Source organism: Topomyia yanbarensis, chromosome 2 (genome assembly GCF_030247195.1).
Source record: "Topomyia yanbarensis strain Yona2022 chromosome 2, ASM3024719v1, whole genome shotgun sequence".
Lineage (NCBI taxonomy): Eukaryota > Metazoa > Arthropoda > Insecta > Diptera > Culicidae > Topomyia > Topomyia yanbarensis.
This window is the reverse complement of record NC_080671.1, coordinates 425,980,080-426,005,478: the sequence shown is the minus strand read 5'-3', so window position 1 is coordinate 426,005,478 and position 25,399 is coordinate 425,980,080. Positions and strand designations below refer to the sequence as shown.

At 38.8% G+C, this 25,399-nt stretch overlaps 1 protein-coding gene and 1 non-coding gene across 2 annotated transcripts in view; one reads left to right on the top strand and one right to left on the bottom strand.

The window, feature by feature from the left end:
- LOC131685318 (tetratricopeptide repeat protein 28) overlaps positions 1 to 25,399 on the top strand; it is a 72,979-nt gene that overhangs the window by 5,276 nt on the left and 42,304 nt on the right. The gene's annotated exons all lie outside the window — the stretch shown is intronic.
- Positions 2,732 to 2,837, bottom strand: LOC131686474 (U6 spliceosomal RNA). The gene has a single exon (XR_009305130.1). It is a non-coding gene; the product is annotated as a U6 spliceosomal RNA (small nuclear RNA).

The window sequence follows — 25,399 nt, the reverse complement described above, 5'->3', positions numbered from 1 at the left end:
AGAAAGACAGAAAGACAGAAAGACAGAAAGACAGAAAGACAGAAAGACAGAAAGACAGAAAGACAGAAAGACAGAAAGACAGAAAGACAGAAAGACAGAAAGACAGAAAGACAGAAAGACAGAGAGACAGAAAGACAGAAAAACAGAGAACAGAAAACAGAGAATCAGAGAACAGAGAACAATATCCAGAAACCAGAAAACAGAAAGCAGAAGACGGAAAGACAGAGAGTGAAATACTGATAAACAAAAAGACAGAAAGACGGAAAAACGGAAAGACGGAAAGAAGGAAAGACGGAAAGATGGAAAGACGGAAAGAAGGAAAGACGGAAAGACGGAAAGAAGGAAAGACGGAAAAACGAAAAGACGTAAAGACAGAATGACGAAAAACAGTACAACAGTAAGACAGAAAGAAAGAACTACAGAATGATAGAACGACAGAAAAACGGAAAACAGAAAAACGGAAAAGCAGAAAAACTGGAAGCCAGAAAAACAGGTTAACAGAAATACGCATAAACAGAAAAATAGAAAAACAGGAAACCAGGAAAACAGAAAACCGAAAAAACTAAACCAGCCAAAAATGCGAAAATTTACAAACAAAAAAATAAAAGGAAACAGCATAAAGGACGGGAGACAGGCATAGCGTAGTTGGTAAATCGATTGTCTTGTATGCATATATGTCATTTGCGTTCGAATTTTTCTAATTTTTCTAACCCGAAGAGGCGAATGACCTTAAGGTTAAAACCTCTATAATCGAAATTTAAAAAAAGCATAAAGGAGGAAAAACAGAGAAACCGTAAAACAGAAAAACAGGGATGCAGAAAAACAGAACAAGGAAACATAAAACCAGCATAACAGAATAATAGAGCAACATGAAACAAAATTAACAGAAAAAAAGATATGCCACAGCAGATAAACAGAATTACAGAAAAAAAATTAAAATAGAGAAACGAAAAAATCGAAAAAAAAGGGATAGAAAAATAAGAAACAGAAGAACAGTGAACAGAAAAGCAGATAAACGGAAAGGCAGAAAAACAGACAAACAAGCACAAAAAAACGAAAAAAAACATAAAAGGAGGAAAACAGAGAAAAAAACAGAACACAGAAAACTGGGAAAACAGAAAAACCAAAAAACTAAAAAACAGAAAATAAAAGAGAAACAAAGAAACAGAAAACAGTGAAACAGAAAATCGGAAAGATAGATATATAAAAAACAGAAAAAAGGGTGAACAGAAAAACAAAACAACAAATACAAAAACAGGCAAATAAAAAACAGATCAAGAGGATAACACAAAATAGAAAAACAAACAGAAAAATCAAAAATCAGAAGAATAGAAAAATAAACAATAACAAATAAACAGAAAATGGAAAAAAATACACAGAAAGGCAATAAACAGAAAAAGTAAAATCAGAAAAACAGATAAATAAGAAAAGAGAAAAACCAAATAAAAATGGAAAAACAGAGCAACAACATGAAAATGGAAAAACAGAAATACAGAAGACCAGAGGAACAGAAACATAGAATAACAGAACAACAGTAAAATGAATAAAAAAAGAAACATATAAAAACATGAAAACGGAAAAACGAAAAATAGAAAATGAAAATCAGAAACAGTTATGTAATTTGCGTTTCGGCACTAACTTCAAGGCTGTAATAAACCAGCGCCCGATTGACGCTAGCCCCAACAACAGAGATACCATTTATGTTCCTGAGCTAACTGCTAGTGAAGCGCGATGTCTCGCAAGAGATAGAATTCTGCTTTAGATTGATAAAATGAATAGTGAATGTTCCGATTTCGAAATATGCCGCTTGGTCTAACAGTAGCGTGATTAGTTTTCCAGCTAGTGTATCCTTGTCGGTAGGCTTATCATTTCCTCGCGCAAAGTTGCGTTGCGTTGCGTTGCGTTGCGTTGCGAAGCACGGTGCTATTCGTAGATTGCATACTAACGATCATCATGTTGCCTATAGGTAGTTCAACTCATCTTGCTTGTGAGATAAATGATCGGGAATGAACTTTATCTCTTTTGAGTTCAGTAAACCAATAGCATGAGAATCATTATTGCCGGCCACGACCATCTTCACCGATACTTAGGATAGGGTAGGAAATGTTGATGTAATACCTACTTAGAGAAGGCCCCCGACTCAGCGACGCTTCCATAGGTATTACGGAGTTGGATTGAAGGACAGGTATAGGTCTAGGATTCGCCACAAGCAGGCAATGCGACCACGAAATGAATGTTTTTATGCGGTGGGATGGTTAGTCTTTGAGTATACAAATGCTCAAAGCAAAAAGACATTTATTTATGTTTTTCTTGTGTTTAAACTCTGGATAGGCGGCCATCGAGAGTAATTACTTTTTTTCCCTAAACTACAGCAATTTGAACTCCAAACAGCCGGCCGTAGGAGTATTGCGGTCTTGCAAGCTAAATACGCGCGGCGTTCGGTTTCCGAAGTCAAAGGAGAATGATAAACATACTGCGACGACATGGATTAAAATCTTATTCCGGGCACCCGGCACCATCCCATCGCTCGCCTGAAAACTCTATGAATCAAGTTACATTCCGTGAGAAAAAAAAACCAAATAAACGAATATTTATTAAAAAAAACTGGAAAAACTGGCTCAAATTCAAAAAACTGGAAGTTTCCCCCAATTGTCCGCCTGACTGGATGTTGCAAAAAAACTTGAGGAATCCAGTCCAAACTGGAAGGTTGGCATCGCTGGGTGTCACTGGTAAAAATGTGGAACGCTTCACGATTTTGCGTGTCATCCTTGCGCAGGGCCATGCTAATCTTCTCTGTATCGTTCCAATTTTAGTATATGTTCAGCCGAAGCTAGGACTTATCATTTCCTCGCGCAAAGTGCACAAAAAGTGAAATACAATGGTAAAAATTAGAGCAAAACAAAAGCACTGCAGTGCGCAGATCACCCGCATAAAGAGAAAACTTTACAACGAAAAAGTGAAAGATCTGCGCTTTAAAAGATGCACGATTTCGCACGAAGAGTCACCTAGAAGAACTTTTCTGTGTCTCACCTCTTTTGCAAACAGAGATAACAGCAAATCAAACTAAAATTCAGATAAAATTTGATCGGAAGAACTATTTAAACATATTTTTCACTGCGTACATGTGTTTGGGACCAAAATGCACAAAACAGAGCGTCTTTATCTCTACTCTTTTGTGTGTGGACCGCCGGAGTAGAATGTACACATGGGAGCAACACACTCAACGGAGTAAAGAGGTATGCTATAAAAGAGAAGAGCGGTGCTTCGCGATGAAAAGTGCAAAGAGCGTTTTTATTCTTCTCTTTTTTTTTGCTCTGAGGTGCATGCCATCACTGCTTGTCGGTACAGAGGCACGAAGGTTCTATGTAGGTTGAAGCCCTGGAGACAAAGCGGAATTGAGTGAAGTTTCGCAGTAACTTATAGTAGCTCATGAAGATGCAAGCCACGAGTGCGTACAGGACCATCTCGTCGAAGGCATTCTGCCTTAATGCGGAATACGGAGAGAATTGGAATTCTCACCATCATTCCGTTCCACATTCTACTAAATTGCTCATCATGTTTTATTTAAACATGGCAGAAATGGTAGATGGACACTAGACTGGCTCGTGGTTGTATGGAAAAAATCAGAGACATGGAATCTTCTTAAGAATTTTTCAATATGTTTTTTCTTAGAGGCGCTGGTGTTTCAGTGGCAAGCGTGACTGTTTCTCACGCTAGGTGGGTATGGCTTCAATCCCAACCAAGGTCGTTGAAATTTTCTGAGGCGAGAGATCTCTCTGGTCACGTCTTACTTCGGAAGTAAAGCCATTGGTTGCGGTATTAGACGCTCAGTGCAGATAGATATATTACTATTGATGGAAAAGCGCGAATAACTTTTGAAAATGTCGTAATAAAACAAAATAATTGTTTTTGTTGAAACAAAATCTACAATACGTATCTTGAAAACAGCAATATTTTCGAAAATTTGTGTTAAAGAAAAGAATGTAATACGAAAATTTAATTCGATTAAATGACCTGGAAAATCGCATTCGAGAAAATTTACATTCGGCAAAATGACATTCGGCCAACTGACCCCTTGGTCAAATAGCATTCGGACTACCTACATTCGGTAATTTCCAATCTGCACTCCAACCCCATCCAACGAATTATACTCATGCGAACGACTACAATGCCTGAGAGACCGATCGTGCCTTCAAAACTCTTCGTTCGTAAAAAGCAGACCAACATTCCTTCAAATAACCAAGCACACATTCCATTGTAACATATATTACCAACCTTTTCGAGTTTGCTTTCCGCAGTCTCTCCCTCTTTCCCTGTCTCTCGCTTTCTTTCTTTCCCACCAACGAAAAACGGCCTTCATTGGCAGACCAAAAAATCACCTTAAATTTATGATAGCAGATTGGCTTATCTGTGATTCGATAATTTTCTCCCCTTTGTTAATGAAGAAAGCATATCGAAGAGAAGGTGGGAAACGAACCGGCGCGAATCGCTAGGATAAAGCGGACCCCAAGCTGGCCTATATCATATTGAAATTTACGACCCGCGCCAGATGCCAGTCGAAGAAGAGAGAGGGCACCAAAAGATTAACTTCCACGCATGGGAGATTTATTGGCGAATTGTGCGTAAGATTGGGCCCCAAACGAAAACCATCCCACGGGGACGGGCGGGGTGGCCAGGTCTGACTATTTGCTAAGCTAACGATTTCGGTGACAGATTTCAATTTTCAATAAATTGGGTTCTGGATGTTAATGTTTTGATTTCTCGTAAATCAACCCAATCTCATCGGCCACTGAAAGCGCGTGATAATTAATGACATGTCGTAACAAACAGACGGCCTGGCTGGAATCACGGGATTGTCTAGTTTTCGCCACCGCCTGCACCTGATGGGAACCGAACCGAACCGTGCGGCCGGAAATTAAAGAGATTGGATCAGATCTGCACCCGTAGATCAGCGCGTAAACGGTCAGCTTAGACCAATCAGCTTTATCATCATCATCATCATCGGCAACAGCAGCAGCAGCAGTTTCAACTGTTTCGTTTTCCAATCCCGAACCGAGCCGAGACTGAAACTGAACACACCGCCGCCGCAGCACCGCCAGTATAGTTAACATAATTTCCAGTTGCTTCCGAGGGAAGCTGAATTGATAGTAATTTAATGTTACACATTCATCGGAAAACGGACCGCGCGGTAGATGCACCGTAATTGCCAGGCGCACAGATATTGATCGTGAAGAGCATGTTAGGGCCAACCCGTCACAATTGCGACGGCCATGACCGGGGCTCGAGCACAGCAGCAGCAGCAGCCAGCAAACGAACGGGTGGATTCGTTCGAAGGGTGTTCTACGGTCGTGAGTTGACCATCATCACGAAGTTGCCGTTGTTAATGTGCGGCAATTTCTGGAGCAACTTCGGTTCAAACCATCCCGCAGCAGAAAAAGGACGCTAGGGGAAGTTGCTGTGCACTAACGTGCGTAGTGGAGTTGTTTCGTTTAATTTCTCTGGTAATTGATGGGGGGATTCCTAAATGAAGGGCAATTTTAACGGGTGTTTTTGTAGTTATGGGAAATTTCCCTGATGGGCTGCATTCCTGGTGGATCGTTGCTACATGGGCTCGCTATATGCATCGGTAGGCATGGGAATATATTATTTCGATCGATCGGAAAGCTTCGATTGGTAGGAGGAAATATCCAAATGGAAGCTGCGAGCAAATGTAGTTTCACGAATTTACACCTTTTTGGGGCATGGTAATAAATTATTTCACTTTCCAATCCCTTGAGAATGTTTCTTAACTTCCAATTAGTTATGAAGCAAATCCAGGCAGGTTCGCAGATCGAAATCAAACCATTTCGGTTTTCTTGACACTCCGTGAATATTTATTATTTTTCCAACGATGATAAAATAATGATTTTAACCATAGTATTATACATTTTTGGTTTTACATTCGCAAATAAATATCATTACTTGAAGGCAATCAAACAACATAATGTGCACAACATGATTTGAATCCAATTTTCTTCTTAAGTAGTAACACAGCAAAGTGCAACAAAGTAGCGTTAACCGTATCATATTTAGTTGACGCAAAAATATCAGTTTTTTCCTTTTGAATACAAATTGTGTCCTATTTCCAATAAAAAACCTGTTTTAATCCACCTAGTGGTGCAATTGTTCCTTTCTCATTTATTCAAACTATACGGAACAAAATTGTTCCCAGAATCATGAATCCATGGAACAATCACGATTTTGCGTTATGAAAACAGGACCATGAACAAAAATCATATGCTTTATAATTATGTTCAACTTCCCTTCAGTAACGCCCGCATAACGCTTATTTTAGTGGAACTGTTTGGTTTTATTTTGTGTACTTCAGGCACGGTTACCGCCAAGTCATTTCTAATGCGATTCTCAGTACAATACAATTTATGAATAATGTTCACAACTTTATGAACATTATTCATAAAACCAAAGGTTGACTCATGATGATTTTCATAGATATAGGAGCCTTAGTTCACAAAATCAAAATATTCTATATTTTGATATATTCTCGTGAACTATTTCACGAAATTCAAAATTTTATTCATGAATCCATTCAATTCTCGTGAACTAATTCATGATCTCTAATATATTAGGTGCGATCCAATATCCGTGCTTGTGAAATAGTTTACGATATCATGAAATATAATTCATGTATTTGTGAACTCATGATACCTTGTATAAGTCACAACTCACGTTCATTTTTGTGAAATAGTTCACGAAATCATAAAATATTAGTCATGTATTCGTGAATTGGTAGAAGATATCGCTAATCATTTACAGTTTCATGCAACATGATAATGCAATTTTCCCGGGAACTGTTTCACAAAATTTAGGGTATTATTTGTGGAATCATTTTTATTCCATGCAATGTTTTATAAAATGCCCATCTGCTACGACCATAGCAATAGACACGAGCATTAGATATAAAAAAAACTATTAGGACCTCGAACATTGATATTCGTTTGATAAGGTTCATGGTGATGGCTGGATAAAAAACGAAAACTGCGATGAGAATTCCAAATAGTGTGCGTGATATAATTCACAGAACAAGACATCGCAAATCAGTCACATTTTTTTGATCCAGTTCATGTGTGTGTGTGTTAACCTTGCTATCTCCCACTAGCTGGTAGTGATTTACAGAAAAAAGATGTTTGCATGTATTTAAACATTCATGCAAATAACTTGGTTCACGGATTTAGGAAGGTGTTAGCTCAATTGACTTTCCGATGACCCATTTCGTGTACAGTGCCAGACATGTTCCGAGGTCATCGTTCCATCAACTAGCCCCGCCTTACTGTAATGTTTGTATCAATTGGATTGTAACATTACAGTAAAACTTTCGATTCCATTTAAGCAGGCAATCGACGCGTATTTAATATATTGGTTCAATTTGTATATATGTACAAGAAAACTTACCATTTTTGCAGTTTTCTACCTTCATACCTATCCCCCATTTATGTCTCCTTTGACTCTGAACCACATTTCTTGAATTCCTGCTTATTTAAGAAAGAAAAGGGGAAATAATAAAAAAGAACCGATAGACTCCGTGTTTTCCTCAGCGCTTCCGTTTCTCTTAGTCTGGTGTCACTGCCTGTTGGACTTGTGTAAGTTGTTCCATTGGAGATCTCCAAGGAGCTGAAATTGGAGGAAGATCTGACTTCTATCCAGAAGTATCAGTTTTTCACATTAATATATTATATGTGTGCACTACAAAACAATCCCGTGTATAATGCAACCATTTTTTGAACATTTATATGTACATATACACACATATACACATACACATACATAGATACACACATGTATACATAAAAAATATACACACGCAATCATACACACATACATATACAAATACCTACATACATATACGCATTGTTCATACATGTATGCATACATACACACATATACACAATTACATACATATACTCGAGTTGAAGGAGGACCCCACGATTAACAGCTCAACTATACAAGAGATTATTACCACATCACTGGGTGAAAGGGCAGAAGCTAAAGCCTTAAGCCCGTAGACAGTGATTATGTGTATAGACCAAGATGATATCAGGACTGTGCACTGAAGCTGCATTTTAACCTGGTCGAGTTGCACATCTTTCCAAGCAAGTGAAGTCAAGTGGATTTCCATTCGCACATTCTAATCTACTCTCCATATCATTATTTATCTGCGTTGAGGATAAGTTTGAGTATTCCAACACTGTTTATTGCGCATTTAACAAAAATGTGCACTGTTGGGGTAAGACCGACAGTTTTAGGAGGGGTAAGATCGACACACTATTTATGGTTGAGTTCATTTTTGATTCAATGCGAACGACTGGGAGTTGTTTATGGTATTCTACTTTTATAACATCATGTTAATATTTGAAATATACGGAAACTCTGGTATTTGCATTTATTCCTTGTCAATATTGTCTAAAGCCGGCCAAAAAAATTAAAAATCAAATTGAGCGCGATTCATAGTTTTATTATAAAACGAAAGGAAAAAGGATAATCTAATACGAGATTCTAAAATAATATTAAATAACAATTTACATCGACTGCCGGATTGTTGATCAACAGAGTTCTGAAAAATCATAACACGAATCGGATAATCGGATCTTTACCATAATACAAACCAGTGTTGAACATTATTTATTCACCATTTTTATGATCCAGTTCATGTTGTCACTTTATTCCGAATAAAAAAACCGATAGTAACCAAAAAGTAATAGATCACCATTAGGCGAAGAGAATTTACGAGTACCATGATAAAACTGCTGATATCATGAACATTAGTCATTCGTGTCAAATTTGAAAGTAAGTTCTAAAATAAAATATTACGATAACATGAACAGATTTTTTTTAAAAACATGACTAAGATCCAGAAATTATGAACATGAATTACTCTATTTATGACTCGAATATTACGATAACATGAACAGTAGAGTGGCTCGCGGTTGTATGGGAAAACTTCAAAATGATTTAAACTAGCGGGCACTTTTTGAGTTCCTTTTGTGGTCCCAAATTCCTGTGCAAAATTTGGTAGCGATTGGTTGCTTCCTGGGTTTGCGCATTGCGTTCAAAGTTTGCAAGGGCTTTTATATGGGGAAATTAATTATTTTGCATTTACCGTAATAAAGATCGCTATTTCACTGAATATGAAGACCCAGCTTTATAAAACTATAGTTCAAACCTTGGTTAACAACTTTGTCGAAGACCGTAACTAGCTACGAGTTTTCAAAAAATAGTTATAACGATTTTAAAACTTATGGTCAAATACAAATGCAGAAATTGATTACATTTTCCAACACTGCCAGTGCACTACCGACATCGACATTAACAAGTTTAATAAATGAGAATATATTCATCGCAGAGACTTGGTACCCTTGAATGAAATGTTCAGAATAAATTGCTGAATATCATAGACGTAGTCAGAAAATGAAAAGACGAGGGGGGGCATGTGTACTCCCCAGTCCCTGTTTAGATTGTTTTGTATAAGACAAAGAATCATTACGTCCTTGTAAATGTCAACGACTGAACTTTCTTAATATTTTGATAGACCCAAATATGAATCATACTACAATCTTTGTTGTGGGGAATAACATTTACAATATTTAGAATTTACACCTACAAATTTATGTGTTGTTTTTGCTTGGGGCAAAAACTAACTCAGGTCTGGAAATCGTGTTGGGTTCCTGAAGTATATTTCTGGTACGCCAACATCACCTCTGTTTTGCGTGAACCTAACTCAATTTCATCAAAAAACTCTTGTTTGAAATAACTATTCTGGTTTCGTTCCTAGATTCTCAAACGAAAACGTCAATAGAAACAATTCCGAGACTTCAAGGAATCTAAGGACATGATTTTTTTTAAATTCTGACTCTGAACGGCTAAGAAATAGGTTTTTAGAATATGTAAAACTTATAAACCGCTGTACCATTTTAAATGAGATAACAGTAGAGCCCTTAAATAGTAGCACTCAAACACGTAAGATTAATTTTTAATTCGGCGGTTTAAACCTGCGTTGAAGATGTGCTCCTTATGTTATACTAAACTATCTAAACAGGGAACTGGGGAGTACACAAGCCACACCCCCTCTTGTTTTCATTTTCTGACTACATCTATGTTATTCAGCAATTCATTCTGAACATTACGTTCAAAGGTACCAAGTCTCTGCGATGAATATGTTCTCATTTATTCAAGTTTAAAGTATCGCTGTCGTGGTGTACTGACAGTGTTGGAAGAAATAATTAATTTCTGCATTTGGATTGAACCATAAGTTTTAAAATCGTTATAACTATTTTTTGAAAACTCGTAGCTAGTTACCGTCTTCGACAAAGTTGTTAAAGAAGGTTTGAATTATCGTTTTATAAAGCTGGTTTTTCATATTGAGTTAAATAGCGATCTTTAATAACGTAAATGCAAAATAATTGATTTCCCCATATTAAATCCCATACAAACTTTAAACTCAATGCGCAAACCCGGGAAGCAACCGACCGCTCCCAAACTTTGTACAGGCATTTGGGACTACAAAAGGAACTCAAAAAGTGCTGTGCTGAAAAATGTCATTTTCGAGCCACTCTAATGAACAGCAGTTACAAAAATCGTTACTTTGATCCTGAAATCATGTACATGAATCACTCTACTCATAACTAAAATATCACGATAACGTGATTAGAATTTACAAAAATCGCGACTAAGATCTTGAAATCATGAATTTTAACCCCGCTAGTCTGACAAAAAATGCGACAGTAAACTCATGAATAAGATAGCACAATAACGTGATGAGAAATCATAAGAATCGCGAATAAGCTCTTGAAATCATGATCAACATTTGATAGGCGGGGGGGGGGGGGGGGGGGCGATACTACCACCAACTGCATATATGTAGTACATTCCATTTGAGACTTGTTTGGAGAAAATCGGTTCGGTCATCTCCGAGTAACCGATGCGCAAATGTTGGTCACACAGAAATGCACACATACGAATACACACGTTTTCCGAACTCAACGAAGTGAGTCGAATGGTATAAGAGTGTCGGCCAACAATTCCAAGCAATTTGTAACTCATTTTAATTATTTTTGCATCATTTATACATATACCGGTTTATATGGGAATTTCGCATATGGCCGCATACTTCAACCCGTAACACAGGAACCAAAACTTCGATTCAAAGGAAAATTAATCGCATTCGATAGGGATGTTCTAGCTTTCATTTGAGACTAATTTTGTGAAAATCGAGTTCCCGAAGCTTCCGGTTCGCCTGTCCAATGTGGTGAACGTGTATTTGATTGCGCATCAGTGAGCTGAAACTATAAATCCAAACAATTTCGAACACATTTTATGAAGTTTTGCATCTTTTAGACACCATGCTGGTTCCGATTAAAATGGGAATTTCATGCGTGACCCCGCTCTTCAACCTGTGACTCCGGAACCGGAAGTCGGAATAAAATGAAATTCAATAGCAGTTAATGGAAACGTTGTGGCTTTCACTTGAGACTAAGTTTCAAGAAATCGGTTCCATTTCTGAGTAACCGATGTGAATATTTTTGGTCACAGACATACATACACACGCACACACACATACGCACACACGCACAGACATTTGCATAACTCGACGAACTGAGTCGAATGGTATATGAGACTCAGCCCTTCGGTCGGGTAAAAAACCGGTTTTCAGAGTGATTGCATAGCCTTTCTATAGGAGAAAGGCAAAAATATCGGGATATTCGGAAGAATTGCTGAAAATGCCTGTTTTACAACTATGTAGAAGATACCTAATTTTAATCGCTCTCCGTTGAAAAGTTAATGTTGGCGCCCTCTATCCAGTAACATTTGGAACTGAAATATTCCAACTAAAACATGACTCCTATTATTTACTATAATGATTCTGAACATGCTATTGAGCTAAACCTAACCATTAGTGCACAAAAATGTTTATTTCATGCAAATCGAGTACAGATACACAGGCATGCACTGCTAGGCCCCATGCATAACTGACTCAGACATCACTTCGCAGAAAATATAATTACTTCTTTCAACAAAGCCTAGCAGTCTTCGACAAAGTTGTAGACAATTAAATTATCTTTCCTACTTTCGCTTACAGTGATGTTACGATGCATTCAGTGCAACCTAGCAACGGAAATGCGAGGTAGTGGGTTTTTTACATGTAATGTGGTGGTGGTACTAGGAATCGACTCAGCGGTGGGCCGATAGAGGTCATTTTTTGTTGTAACTCTACTGGGCATGCGCTGTGTATTGTTTCAACAAATCACAGCAATTGGGTGGCCTTCGGGTCCGAGGAAACTCACCCAGTGTGCCAGTTCGGGATGTACTGGCAAGCCGCGATCTTCCTTATTTGTTCCTTGTAAACACCTTCCTAAAGACCGTAAATATACAGATTAAACCGCCCAGGTGACACGAAACATCTCTGTCGAAAGAATTAACAAATACGGGACCTACAGCACAAAAGTCGTACGCGCAACTCGGTGTGTTGCCGATCCGCATCTGAGCTGTACTATGAAGTAGTCTGGAGTCAATCTACTTTCTACTTCTGCCGTAGTCAGACGTACAATCGAGCCAAGTGAACAACAGGCCTCTCGATCTAGTGTGCATTGTCTCGAGAACAAAGGAAACATCGGACTATTCTTGTCATCATGAGTAAAATTAACGAAAAAGCTCTACTCCGACCCAACGCAGCGGTCGTTGACTTTAAATTTTGTTTAAAACGACCGAGTTTTAGTGAAGTGGAATACCTTCTGAAGGTAAAAATGCAACTTAGACTTACGGAAGTGTTGTACCTTCAGTATCATCATCTTCGCAGTGGAGTGTTAATATCATTCAACACGTTAGCACAAGCCGAGCGTTTCATTTTGAAGAACAACTTAAAACACGTGGTTGAAAGTGACAACGTTAGAATTAAGATTCCCGTATATATTGAGAATGATTATATAGATGTAAGGTTATATGACAAAATGCATGTCGCAATACGGAGAAGTAGAATCCGTTACACCTGATACTTGGAGAAACTTCTTCCCGGGTACTCCTAACGGCGTTTTTGTAGTGAGGATGCGGGTTGAAAGGCCTGTACCCTCCTACTTGGCAATAAAACTCAGAACTCACGGAACTACAATTATGCAAACTACGCTATGCACCCATGAGGGGCAAACTCCTACGTGCAAGTATTGTAATTAGACAGCTCATCATGGACAACCTTGCGCGGAAGATGCAGAGGAAGACGCATCTCAACCGATTGCCGACTCATCAACGGCAAACCAACCCAAAACAGAATTTTCAATACCAATGCCTGAACCACAAACGGTGCCCAAATTTGTGGCAACAGTTGCACAGAGCATAATGAACAAAGCATCCAGTACCACATAATACACAAAAGAAGCATCCAGTACAACATTGGCAAGGATAACAATAACAGTGACGGATTCACGCTGGTCAACAATAAGTGCAAGAAACAGGGAAAAACATCTGATCGCGGACACCAAGCCGGCGTCGACCTGGACGTGAAAAACAAAAAAGAATTAAATGACCCCCAGATGCAGATTGCCAGCAAACCCCGCGAAAAAAGGTCTCCGCTCGCAATAAAAAGTTGCGCGCGCGAGATCCAATATTATAATAATATTTATTTATATTTTTATTTTTACATTTGTAAACATATAAAAGATCCACGGCTCCGTTAAGCTACCGCTATGAGCCGAGTCAAATAAACGAATTATAAAAAAGTAGTCTGGAGGAACGGCGTGTCAGTTCACGATGTCTCCTGATGAAGGTCATCCGAGTCTAATCAATGTCATCGATCTCCCGCATGCATGAAGCCGAAAGTTAATAGCTGTCATCGTTGTCTACCGTCTTTCCTCCGTCTCTATATCTATATACCCAAATATAGGAATTTAACCCTCAATATCACGTCGATCCATATTTACCCTTAGTGTGTTTTTCTAGCTTCGATTGCTAAATTCAATAATCTCATCAAAAATGCCCAACCGGATGCCAGGATTAATCATTGTTTCACAGATTTTCAATATGCTGTACAGATTTCTAACACTTCGCAGGATTCCACAGTTTTCTGTTATAATCTGTGCATTATAACAGAAAACTGTGGAAAGCTGTGCAGTTTTACAGTACAGATTTCTCAATTTTTGTATAAAGCGCTAAATGTTTGCCTCCAGGAAAATTTAAAAAAAATCCTTCTTAATACACCTAGCAGTAAGATGAGACATTTCTTACACACATCACTGTGGGATTATTCATTGTTTTACAGTAAGGAAATGTAGTCTAGCTAGGTTAGGACGGGTTTGTTTAGAGGCTGATATCTTGTTTCCAAGACAATATTTTTTAGCTTGTAGTACACTATTTTGTAGATATATTATGTGGCTTAATGTCTGCGAATGGAAAATGTTTACATGCAATTTTAAATAAGACTCAGGATCAATTTTCTACATGACGTCAAAATGGCCAAAAAAAGTGTCGTATAACGTATGCGGAATAAAATTTAAACAAAATTCAAAAGGCAATTTTTTTGTAGAAAACCCTTTATTGAATGTTCTCTCTATATGAAAACATTTGTCAGCTTTTTAACTTAATGTAGAAAAAAAATTTGAGCTCATTCGAGAAGCTTTACGACAGTTTGCAGGAACTTTTTGCAAAGGAGTCGAAAAAATTGATGTTGGCATATTTTTAATTTCTTTCTTAATTTTGATTATCATTTTTGTTAGTTTTAGGTCGAAAATTATGAGCATTTACTCTCTGCTTCATATTATCCCCGAAAAATCACATTTGGACGCAGTTGTGGTACATTTGGACGGATATCAGCCTTTTGTACAAAATATCTACCATAATCCTCCAACGCGCCAAAAATGTTTTTTGGCATAATAGCTAAGTGCCAGATTGGGCGTTCGCTGCCATTTTGTTCACATGGTATCTCCTAGTGGGTCGAAATTAACACTGGATATTTGAAATGAGTGTGCCTAGAGTATGACGTTTAGTATGGTGCTTTGCGCAGGGTTGCTTTTTTGTTTTAATGCTGGAAGCGTTATCCAAATTTCATTCCGCGTACGTTAGGTTGGGACACTTCAAACAATTTAAATAATTAAAGGCAATTTTAACTTTAATGCATTATATTTATGTTTTGGTTAATATTTATTTGTTAATTTGTATTTTAGAATAAGAATAAGTAACTGAACGACTTATTTACTTCCATTTGACAAAATTAATCCAACTCACAGTTTTTACATGTAAAACTTGTACGCATGCGTAATTGTAGGGGAGACTGAGGAGACTTGATCCCCTTTTTTATTTTTCAATCCAACTCCTTGAAATGATAAAAAAAACTATGTATTTTTTATCGTTTTATATAGTTTCTAGGGATGACAGCTAATTATAAAAAATTGCGTGGAAATATTACACTGGACATGAGCTATGAGCATTCTGGAAAACAACAAAAAAAATGGAAAATTCTTAGATTAGTGGAGACTCGATCCCTAATTTGGGGACACTTGATTCCTCTTTGATAGCGTGTTTAAATGAGCATGTAGGGTAATAAGCTTATTTTTGCCATGTTTCAATTATTACCCTAACCATCTGAAGCCTTTGGTTAGAGCAGCGTCTGCCATATTTGCTAAAAGCATTGGATAAAATGGTATTGTGATAATTGGGGTACTCGATTAGAGTTTTTGCTGCGCTTAAACAGAAGAATTTCATCATTTTCAAGACATTTTTGTTATTATATTGGCTGTTAATAACAAAGCAAAAAAGTTGAAATAATAAAATTAATAAATAATGAAATAATGTGGTACCCTCTCTAATAGGGTAAAATTAGGTACCTTACCCTATTCGATGTTATGAATGGATTGCGGTATTGATTAGATTGTTGTGATTAGATATTGTTATTTTTGTTACTATATATAACGCAACTCTCACCTGATTTTTTTACGAATTCCCCAAATCTCCATGCAATTATTTGAAAGCTATCTTTTTTTTTTTTTCAATTTGTTTATTTGATAAGGCACGTATGCGTTAGCTTAAAGGTGCCATTTTTTCATTGTTTTACATTTTGAATTTCTTAAAACTAGGGGGATACACATTTCAATATTATTTTGTTTTATATAATAAAACTAAAAAAAAACTACAGCTAACTTATACATATAAAAGAGGGTATAATATAATATTCGTAAGATTTGGGGGACGGGTCATTTGTGTGTTCTTTGTATAGTAATTCACTTTATGATTTTTAGAAGGGAGATTGTAGAAAAAATAATTATTAACTAAGCGGAACATTTTACAAGCTTATTAACTAGAGATAACTAGAAAGAGTGGTTCAAGATTAAGGGGAATTAATTAGGACTATTTTAAAGTAGTGGTACTGTTGCGCATTTCTTAACGAGATTAAATATTGTTCAACTAAAACTAGAAGATAGGGGGGCACATAAATTTTGGGAAGATATTCAAGGGGAGAAGGGGGTGAAGTCATACATCTGTGTATCAGAGACATGGGAGGGTGGGTGGACAAGGCTGAAGGGGGGGGTGAGATATAAACTTTCAGTTTCCGGCATCAGGAATTAACGGCCAGGATTACAGATTCGAATGGATTGATCAACTAACACTAGAAGATAGGGGGGCACATAAGTTTTGGGAAGATATTCAAGGGGAGAAGGGGGTGAAGACATACATCTGTGTATCAGAGACATGGGAGAGAGGGTGGACAAGACTGAACGGGGGGGGGGATATAAACTTCAGTTTCCGGCATCAGGAATCAACGGCCAGGATTACAGATTCGAACGGATGTATCAAGTATTGGGACGCCGGGCGGTTTTCCTCGAGCCGGCAGGGGTTCCTCCAGACGATTTCGTAGTACGGCTCAGATACGGATCGGGAACACACCGCGCTGCGCGTGTGATGTTGTACTGTAGATCTCGTGTTGTTGGTTCATTCGACAGATGTTTTGTCTCGTCTTGGAGTCGTATCAAACCATCGTTGGGGTACGGTAGGCGGAAGAGGGCACTTCTGGGAATGATAAGAGAAAAGATAGGGGCATTTAAATTTGGATATTGATGGTTTTGAGGAACGTGTATATAAGGGACATGTAGAGAATATCGCGGCTTGCTAGTACATCTCGAACCGGGACATTGGGTGATCTTCCTCGGGCCCGAAGGGAATCGAATAGTTGAGATCTGGCAGAACAGTACTCGGCGCATGCCCAGACAACATGTTCGATTTCGTGATAACCGTTGCCACAAGCGCAGATACCGCTAGCCACGAGCCCAATACGCCGGAGATGTGCGTCCAGCGTGTAGTGATTGGACATGAGCCGAGACATCACGCGAATGAAATCCCGACCCACATCCATCCCTCTGAACCAAGGTTTCGTCGATACCTTAGGGATTATCGAATGTAGCCACCTTCCCAGTTCACCACTGCTCCATGATGTTTGCCAACTTTCGAGGGTTCTCTGATGAGTAATACTGAAAAATTCGCTGAAGCTAATTGGTCTTTCATATATGTCACCTTGCAAAGCGCCCGCCTTAGCTAAAGAGTCCGCTTCTTCATTACCTGGAATGGAGCAATGCGAGGGAACCCAAACTAAGGTAATCTTGTACGATCTTGCAGACAAAGCACGCAGGCGCTCCCAGATTTTCCCCAGAAAATATGGAATGTGCTTTCTAGGTTTCATTGAACGGAGAGCCTCGATTGAGCTGAGGCTATCCGAGACAATAAAGTAATGATCGGTGGGCAAAGTATCAATGATCCCAAGGGTATACTGAATAGCAGCAAGTTCTGCGACGTAAACTGAAGCAGGATCATTGAGTTTGAATGAGGCGGTGAGGTTTTGATTGAATATACCGAAGCCAGTGGAGCCGTCGAGGCTTGACCCGTCGGTGTAAAACATCTTGTTGCAGTCGACTTCTCGAAATTTACTATGAAAGATGCTTGGGATCACTTGCGGGCGTATATGGTCCGGGATTCCACGAATCTCTTCCTTCATGGATGTGTCGAAGAACACAGTAGAATCAGAAGTATCTAGGAAACGAACACGGTTGGGAGTATATGAAGAAGGGTTAATGCTCTGTGCCATGTAGTCGAAGTACAAGGCCATAAATCGGGTTTGAGAATTAAGCTCGACGAGCCTCTCGAAGTTTTCAATCACCAACGGGTTCAGAATGTCGCACCGGATGAGCAATCGATAGGAGAGTTCCCAAAATCGATTTTTCAGCGGAAGGACGCCCGCCAGCACTTCTAAACTCATCGTATGTGTCGAGTGCATGCAACCCAAAGCAATACGCAAACAACAATATTGGATTCGCTCTAGTTTGATGAAATGTATGTTCGCAGCGGAGCGGAAACAGAAACTCCCGTACTCCATCACCGACAATATTGTTGTTTGGTACAGCCTGATCAGGTCTCCTGGGTGGGCACCCCACCATGTTCCGGTTATTGTACGGAGAAAGTTGATCCTTTGCTGGCACTTCTGTTTCAGATACCTAATGTGACATCCCCAGGTTCCTTTAGAGTCGAACCAGACCCCGAGATATTTGAAAGTTGAAACCTGAGCAATAGTTTGACCCATTAATTGAAGCTGTAGTTGCGCTGGTTCACGCTTCCTTGAAAATACGACTAGCTCAGTTTTCTCCGTGGAGAACTCGATACCTAGCTGGAGGGCCCAAGCAGACAAATTGTCCAAGGTATCTTGCAATGGTCCTTGCAGATCGACGGCTTTGGGACCTGTAATAGAGACCACACCGTCATCTGCAAGCTGCCTTAGCGTGCAGGAATTGACAAGACATTCGTCAATGTCATTCACGTAAAAATTGTAGAGGAGAGGGCTTAGACATGAGCCCTGGGGAAGGCCCATGTAGCTAAATCGTGATGTCGATAAATCACCATGCGAAAAATGCATATGTTTTTCAGACAGCAAGTTTAGCAAAAAGTTGTTTAGAGTCGGTGAAAGACCATGCTGGTGCAGCTTCTCAGAAAGAATTTTGATAGAAACTGAGTCGAAAGCCCCCTTTATATCTAGGAAAACTGATGCCATCTGCTCTTTGCTAGCATAAGCCATTTGAATTTCTGTTGAGAGCAACGCAAGACAATCGTTCGTCCCTTTGCCTTTGCGGAAACCAAATTGTGTATCTGACAGTAAGCCATTTGCTTCAACCCAATTATCGAGGCGAAACAAGATCATTTTCTCGAACAACTTTCGGATACAGGACAGCATCGCAATCGGTCGATACGAGTTGTGGTCGGAGGCTGGTTTTCCTGGTTTTTGAATGGCAATGACCTTCACTTGCCTCCAGTCATGAGGGACAATATTACCCTCAAGAAACTTATTAAATAAATTCAACAAGCGTCTCTTGGCAGAGTCTGGCAGATTCTTTAACAAGTTAAATTTGATTCTGTCTGGCCCTGGGGCTTTATTGTTACATGATAAGAGAGCAAGTGAGAACTCCACCATCGAAAACGGTGTTTCGTTCGCGTTATTGTGAGGGGACGCGGCGCGGTAGATCTTCTGTGCCGGGGCGGAATCCGGACAAACCTTCTTGGCAAAATCGAATATCCAACGGTTTGAATATTCCACGCTCTCATTGGTACTGTTTCGGTTTCGTAAGCGCCGGGCCGTACTCCAAAGAGTGCTCATCGATGTTTCTCTCGTTAGCCCGTCGACGAACCGGCGCCAGTAGCTACGTTTTTTGGCTTTTATCAAACTCTTCATGCGCGTTTCCGCCATCGCGTACTGTCGGTAGCTAGCTGGCAGCCCGTCGTCCCGGAAGGTCTTATACGCAGCGGCCTTCTCCGCGTACACGTCTGAGCACTCTTTGTCCCACCATGGATTGGGAGGACGCCTGCGTGAATTCGCGTCTGGTACGCGTTTAGTCTGAGCTTGAATCGCGGTATCGAGAATCAAGCCAGCCAGGAACCGGTACTCTTCCTCCGGAGGAAGCTCTTGTGTCGATTCTACTTTTTCGGATATCGCGGACGCGTAGCTCTTCCAATCAATATTTCGTGTGAGGTCATACGAAACATTGATTGTATTCGGTGGCCCTGAACCGTTAGCAATATTAATTACGATTGGCAGATGGTCGCTGCCGTGGGGATCAGAGACTACCTTCCACATGCAATCTAACCGCAGCGATGTCGAGCAGAGGGACAGATCTAAGGCGCTCGGTCGCGCTGGAGGGACAGGAATCCGTGTCATTTCACCCGTATTCAAAATAGTCATATTGAAGTTGTCGCAAAGCTCATGGAGTAGGGTAGATCGATTATCGTCATGAAGGCAACCCCATGCCGTGCCGTGGGAGTTAAAGTCACCTAAAACTAGCCTCGGTGCGGGGAGGAGTTCCGCAATAGCGCAAAGCCGTCGGTGGCTAACTGAGGCTCTAGGGGGGATGTAGGTGGAAGCAATGCAAAGTTCTTTGCCTTTAATTCTGGTTTGGCAAGCGACAACTTCAATGCCTGGTGTCGAGGGGAGGTCGATCCGATTGAAAGAATAGCACTTTTTGATCCCCAAAAGTACTCCTCCGTAAGAGTCTTCTCGATCCAAGCGAATAATATTAAAATCGTGGAAGTGTAGGGTTATTTCTGAAGTGAGCCATGTCTCGCATAGGGCAAATGCATCGCATTTCAAATTATTTAGTAAGATTTTAAACGAATCGATTTTCGGGATAATGCTTCTGCAATTCCACTGTAGAACAGTGATTAAATCCTTGACCTCGTTCGATGAATCAGCCATCGAAGGATACAATCGCTGAAAGGAGGGGCCATTTCGCAGTGAACTGCATCAAGAATGTTTTTACTGCGGGGAGAAAGCTTATCAAGATACTTTTAAGGGGGTCAGAAATGTTTAACGCTGTAAGAATACGGTCCACAATGTCAGAGAAATTTATTAAGCCAGCACTGTTTTCTTTCTCTGGCTGAGATATGGGAACACTTGGGGTTTTTGATGTTCCTGGAAGTGCTGGGAACTCCTTTTCTGAGCTCAGGTTACTGAGACCGGGAGCGACTTGCTTCGGTTTTGCACCAGTACTTCCTTGAGTAGTTATTTTAGGGGGACCATGAAGAGACACCTTCTGGCCTTTACGACGAAGCTTGGAAGAGGAAATGTTCTTCCTTTTTCTACTACTTCTAGGCACAGCAGAAGATGTTCCCTCCTGGGGTTCATCACAGTCGCCTTCGTCAGTAGACAAGTTGGTAAAGATGTTCGTAGAGACAGGTGGCGTAGCTATCTTAAGCATTTCTGCAAAAGATCGCTTAGAGCGTCCCTGAAGGGAACGCTTAAGATTTTCCTCGCGCTGTTTGTACGCGGGACATGAAGGGAGATCATGTGGGTTTCCCCCACAGTAGAGGCACTTTTCGACATCTCTACCACAGGAATCATCCGCATGATTCCCACCGCATTTCCCACAGCGGGCTTTATTGCTACAATGGGAGGCTGTGTGTCCCAATTGTTTGCAATTAGTACAGTTCATGACCCGCGGCACAAAGAGGCGAACAGGTAGACGAACCTTGTCAAAAAGGAGGTAATTAGGCAGGGCAGAGCCGGCGAAGGTCACCCGATAAGAGTCTGAGTTGACGTATGTTTTCTTCCCGTCAGCTGCGACTGATGCTGAATGCAAACGTTTGCATTCCAGTATCTTCACTGGCTTAAGCATGGGGTCTTTGAAACAGCCAGTCCCATATTTTAGCAGGTCCTCGCAATTCAGACTCGAATCGGAAACGACCCCACTGACTTCAACCCTGCTAGCTGGAATATACACCCTGTACTCCCTCGTAAAGGGCTCGTATCCAGCAATATCGTTTGCCTGAGTTGAACTGTTAACCACCACCCGAAGCTTATCAGGCCGAATTTTCGATATTTCTGTCACGGCCGAATACCGATCCGTCAGAACTCGAGAAATCTGCAACAGATTCAAACACTTTTTTTCTTTGGTCCGAAAGAAGATCACAAATGGCCCGGTGGCCGAGCTCGGATATACCTTGAGCCGGAGAGCCGATTTTATTTCGACGTCCATCTCACCTTGAGATGAACCGCCGTCAGGGGAAGTCATTTTTGCACGGGCCTATTGCCCAGTGCACGTTATTAAGACAACCAAGAAGGGGAAACGAAAACTAATACTTAGCTTGTGTATGTAACGGTATCCAGACGGCTTACTAGAAGAACACTGTTTCACTTCACTGACCGGCTAACGGTACTCAGAAACACAAAAGAAGGGAAAAAATACTGAAACCTCAACTAGGCGCAGAGTGTGTAAATAACCTTGAACGCGGATTAACACTATTTGTCGCTATAGAGTGTACGGACCGATGACAAAAGACTTCTATCTCGACTGAGTGCTCGATAACGAATGATTGAAAGCTATCTGTTGTTATGGTTGAAGAACGTCAAATGTGGGATGCGTGGTTGCTACGTATACTGTAGTAAATAAATAAAGTTAAGTTTCTGTATGATGGAGCCTTCATTTTTAACACATTATTTTTGTTATTGTCTGGCAACAATGACTTCAATTCTTCTGTTGTAAATTTGGTTATGTTCAGTGGTGTGTATGAAGCATGGCGAAGGGGATCAAATCTCCACGAATTTGAAGGGATCAAGTGAACCCTTTAGTATTTATTTCAGCAAACTTTAAAAAAAATATGTTTGAACAAAAAAATCAGCTCAATCATAACGTATTCATATAATTGATATTCTCCTCTAATTCTGTGTGCAAAAGTATAATACGTAGTGGTGATTTTATCAATTGTATAAAAGTTTTAAAATTTAGAAAATAAATCTTTTTCGGTTCTTCTGAGATTTTTTGTTTTAAATCGGTAAAAATTCGGTTACACATGTCCAATTTCTTTTTTTTTGGCATTAAAGAAATTTATTTTCAGATAAAACTACGCAACTTTCTAGTATATTCGTTTAATGTATTCTGATCCGCCTTTGACTTACGATGATGGGATCAAGTCTCCCCGGGGATCAAGTCTCCTCAGTTTCCCCTATGGTGTCCCAACCTATACGACACGCTTGTCCCAACAAATTTTTCGAAGAAAAAAAAACCACTGAAGCAAACGCAAAACCCTGATCGGTAATAACATTTTAGATACTCCTTAACGCTTTAAAATTATTTACGTTGAAATTTGGATCAAAAAGATTCAATTTAAGATAGCGCAAAAATCAGCACAACAAAAAAAATTTCGCTTGTTTTTTGACACTGCTCAGTGCAGGTGTGACAATAATGAATTATAACTTCAACTTGATATAAAAAGTGAGCTACGATCGAGTCTAGTATGTGCTAAAAACACAGATGGCAACACTGCATAGAAACGAAAATATCGAGCTGTCCCAACCTATACAACGTCCCAACCTATACGTCAATCCCTTACTAATGCAAAGTAGACACTCAACTAAAGATGGGATAAGAACAGTTTCGAATCCTGCATGAATAAAACCACAAATAAACTGAATTAATTATAGAAAATCAATAATACAAATGAAATTAAGAAATAATAAAGCAACAAAAATGAAAAAAAAATGTCAATGTTAATAGAAATTAAATAAAGAAAGTAAATAAATCAAATCAGATTAGCTCATTAAATGAATAATTAGTCTGTACTTAAAAATTGCTTTGAAATTAATAGAATAAATTAAATTAACTCAAACTAATAATTTGAATGAAATAAATAAAAATAATGTCTGAACATGAAATGAACCAAATGAATCAAAAATTTAAATAAATGAAAACAATGAATGCAATGAATACAATGAATACAATTATTGAAATGAATACAATTAAAACAATTAATACAATTTATACAATAAAAACAATGAATACAATGAATCGAATCAATGAAATGAAAAAAAATGAATTAAAGTAATCAAAACAAAAATAAATTAAATAAATAAAATGCACACATAAAACAAACAAATCAATTAAAAAACGAATAGAATTGATAAAATGAATAAAGAGAAGAAGCAAATAAGCAGAACAAAATGAATTAAAAATTTAAAAAAAAAATTATTTGGATTTGGAAAAAAATTTCCTGAAAAGTATAAAATGTATCAAATGTATAAAATGTATCAACAAGAAAAAAGAAAGAATGCATAAAATAAATGAAAAGAATAAACTGATCACGGTGAATTCAAATAGAATGAACTCAAATGTACAAAATGAATAAAAATAATGCTGAATGAAATAAATAATCGAAATGCAATGATCATATATTTAAAATTAGTAAATATTCAAAATGAATAAATTTAACAAGACATGAAATTGAAATTGAAGAAACTGAAAAAATAACCAAATAATTCAATTCAAAATTGGAATAAAGTCAATTAATAACACGGGTTGTACGAATTTGAGCACCATTGGCTCAAAATGTTCTGAAATGTTTGTGAATATCTCATTATTTGAAAAATGACTAATTAATATACAATGGACTTTCTAGAGTTTCCATTTTTTTCACCTTTTCGTTTTCGTTCTTCTTTTCTTGCTGGCGTCAATTAAGATTGTCTGGTGTTTTTACTTTATTGCTGGACGTTAATTAGTTATCAGGAACCTGCAATGTTCAATTTGTTTTGGAACTCAAAGATGTCTTTTTGGTCGCAAGCTTCTGGATTATTGCGCAGAACACAATTTCGGGTTCAGTATTTTGACGCGCAATTGGAAATAGTTAGGTGCGATTAGGTCACATGTGCTTTTAAGTCCCTTAAATCGAGAAAGAGAGAGAGAGAGAGAGAGAGAGAGAGAGAGAGAGAGAGAGAGTATGTGAATCGTGAATGAGACATTTCAAATAAATAATAATTCATTTGCATTGAAGTAGATTATGTGAAGTATCCAGGCTATGTCGTTCCAGTCTTACTTATAGCATATGAATTGTTTCTTTCGGATTTATCGTTCCAGAGATATGGAATAATGACTCTTATACAAAACAGTACAAGGTAAAAGAAATAGTTCAAACTATCAGAATAAGTATTTAAATTCTCGGAAAAGCAAGTGGCCATTGAAAGTGCTCCTGGACACCTATAAATTTCTTTTGGGGTATGACGATACTTGTCTTATTTTTGCAAATAAATGTTTAAGTCTCATTGATGAAACACATGAAATATAGCACAGGCAGCAAAGCAGCGCACTTGCCGTTGAGGACGAGGCAAGTTCGAGACTTACTAGAGGTAATTTTCGTGAAACATTTTTCATATCGCGTAAAAATAACATTCCGTTAAGTTTAAAATATTCATTGAAATGCATTTGAAGAGAGACAATCACAGTTCTAAATAGTATTACAATATTTTTTTTTGTTCATTATGCAGAAACTGAGAGCCAATTGAAGCTTTCTAATAGCATGAGTAGTGTAGATATCAGGCTTTCAAATTTGACATTCGTGTAATGGTGCT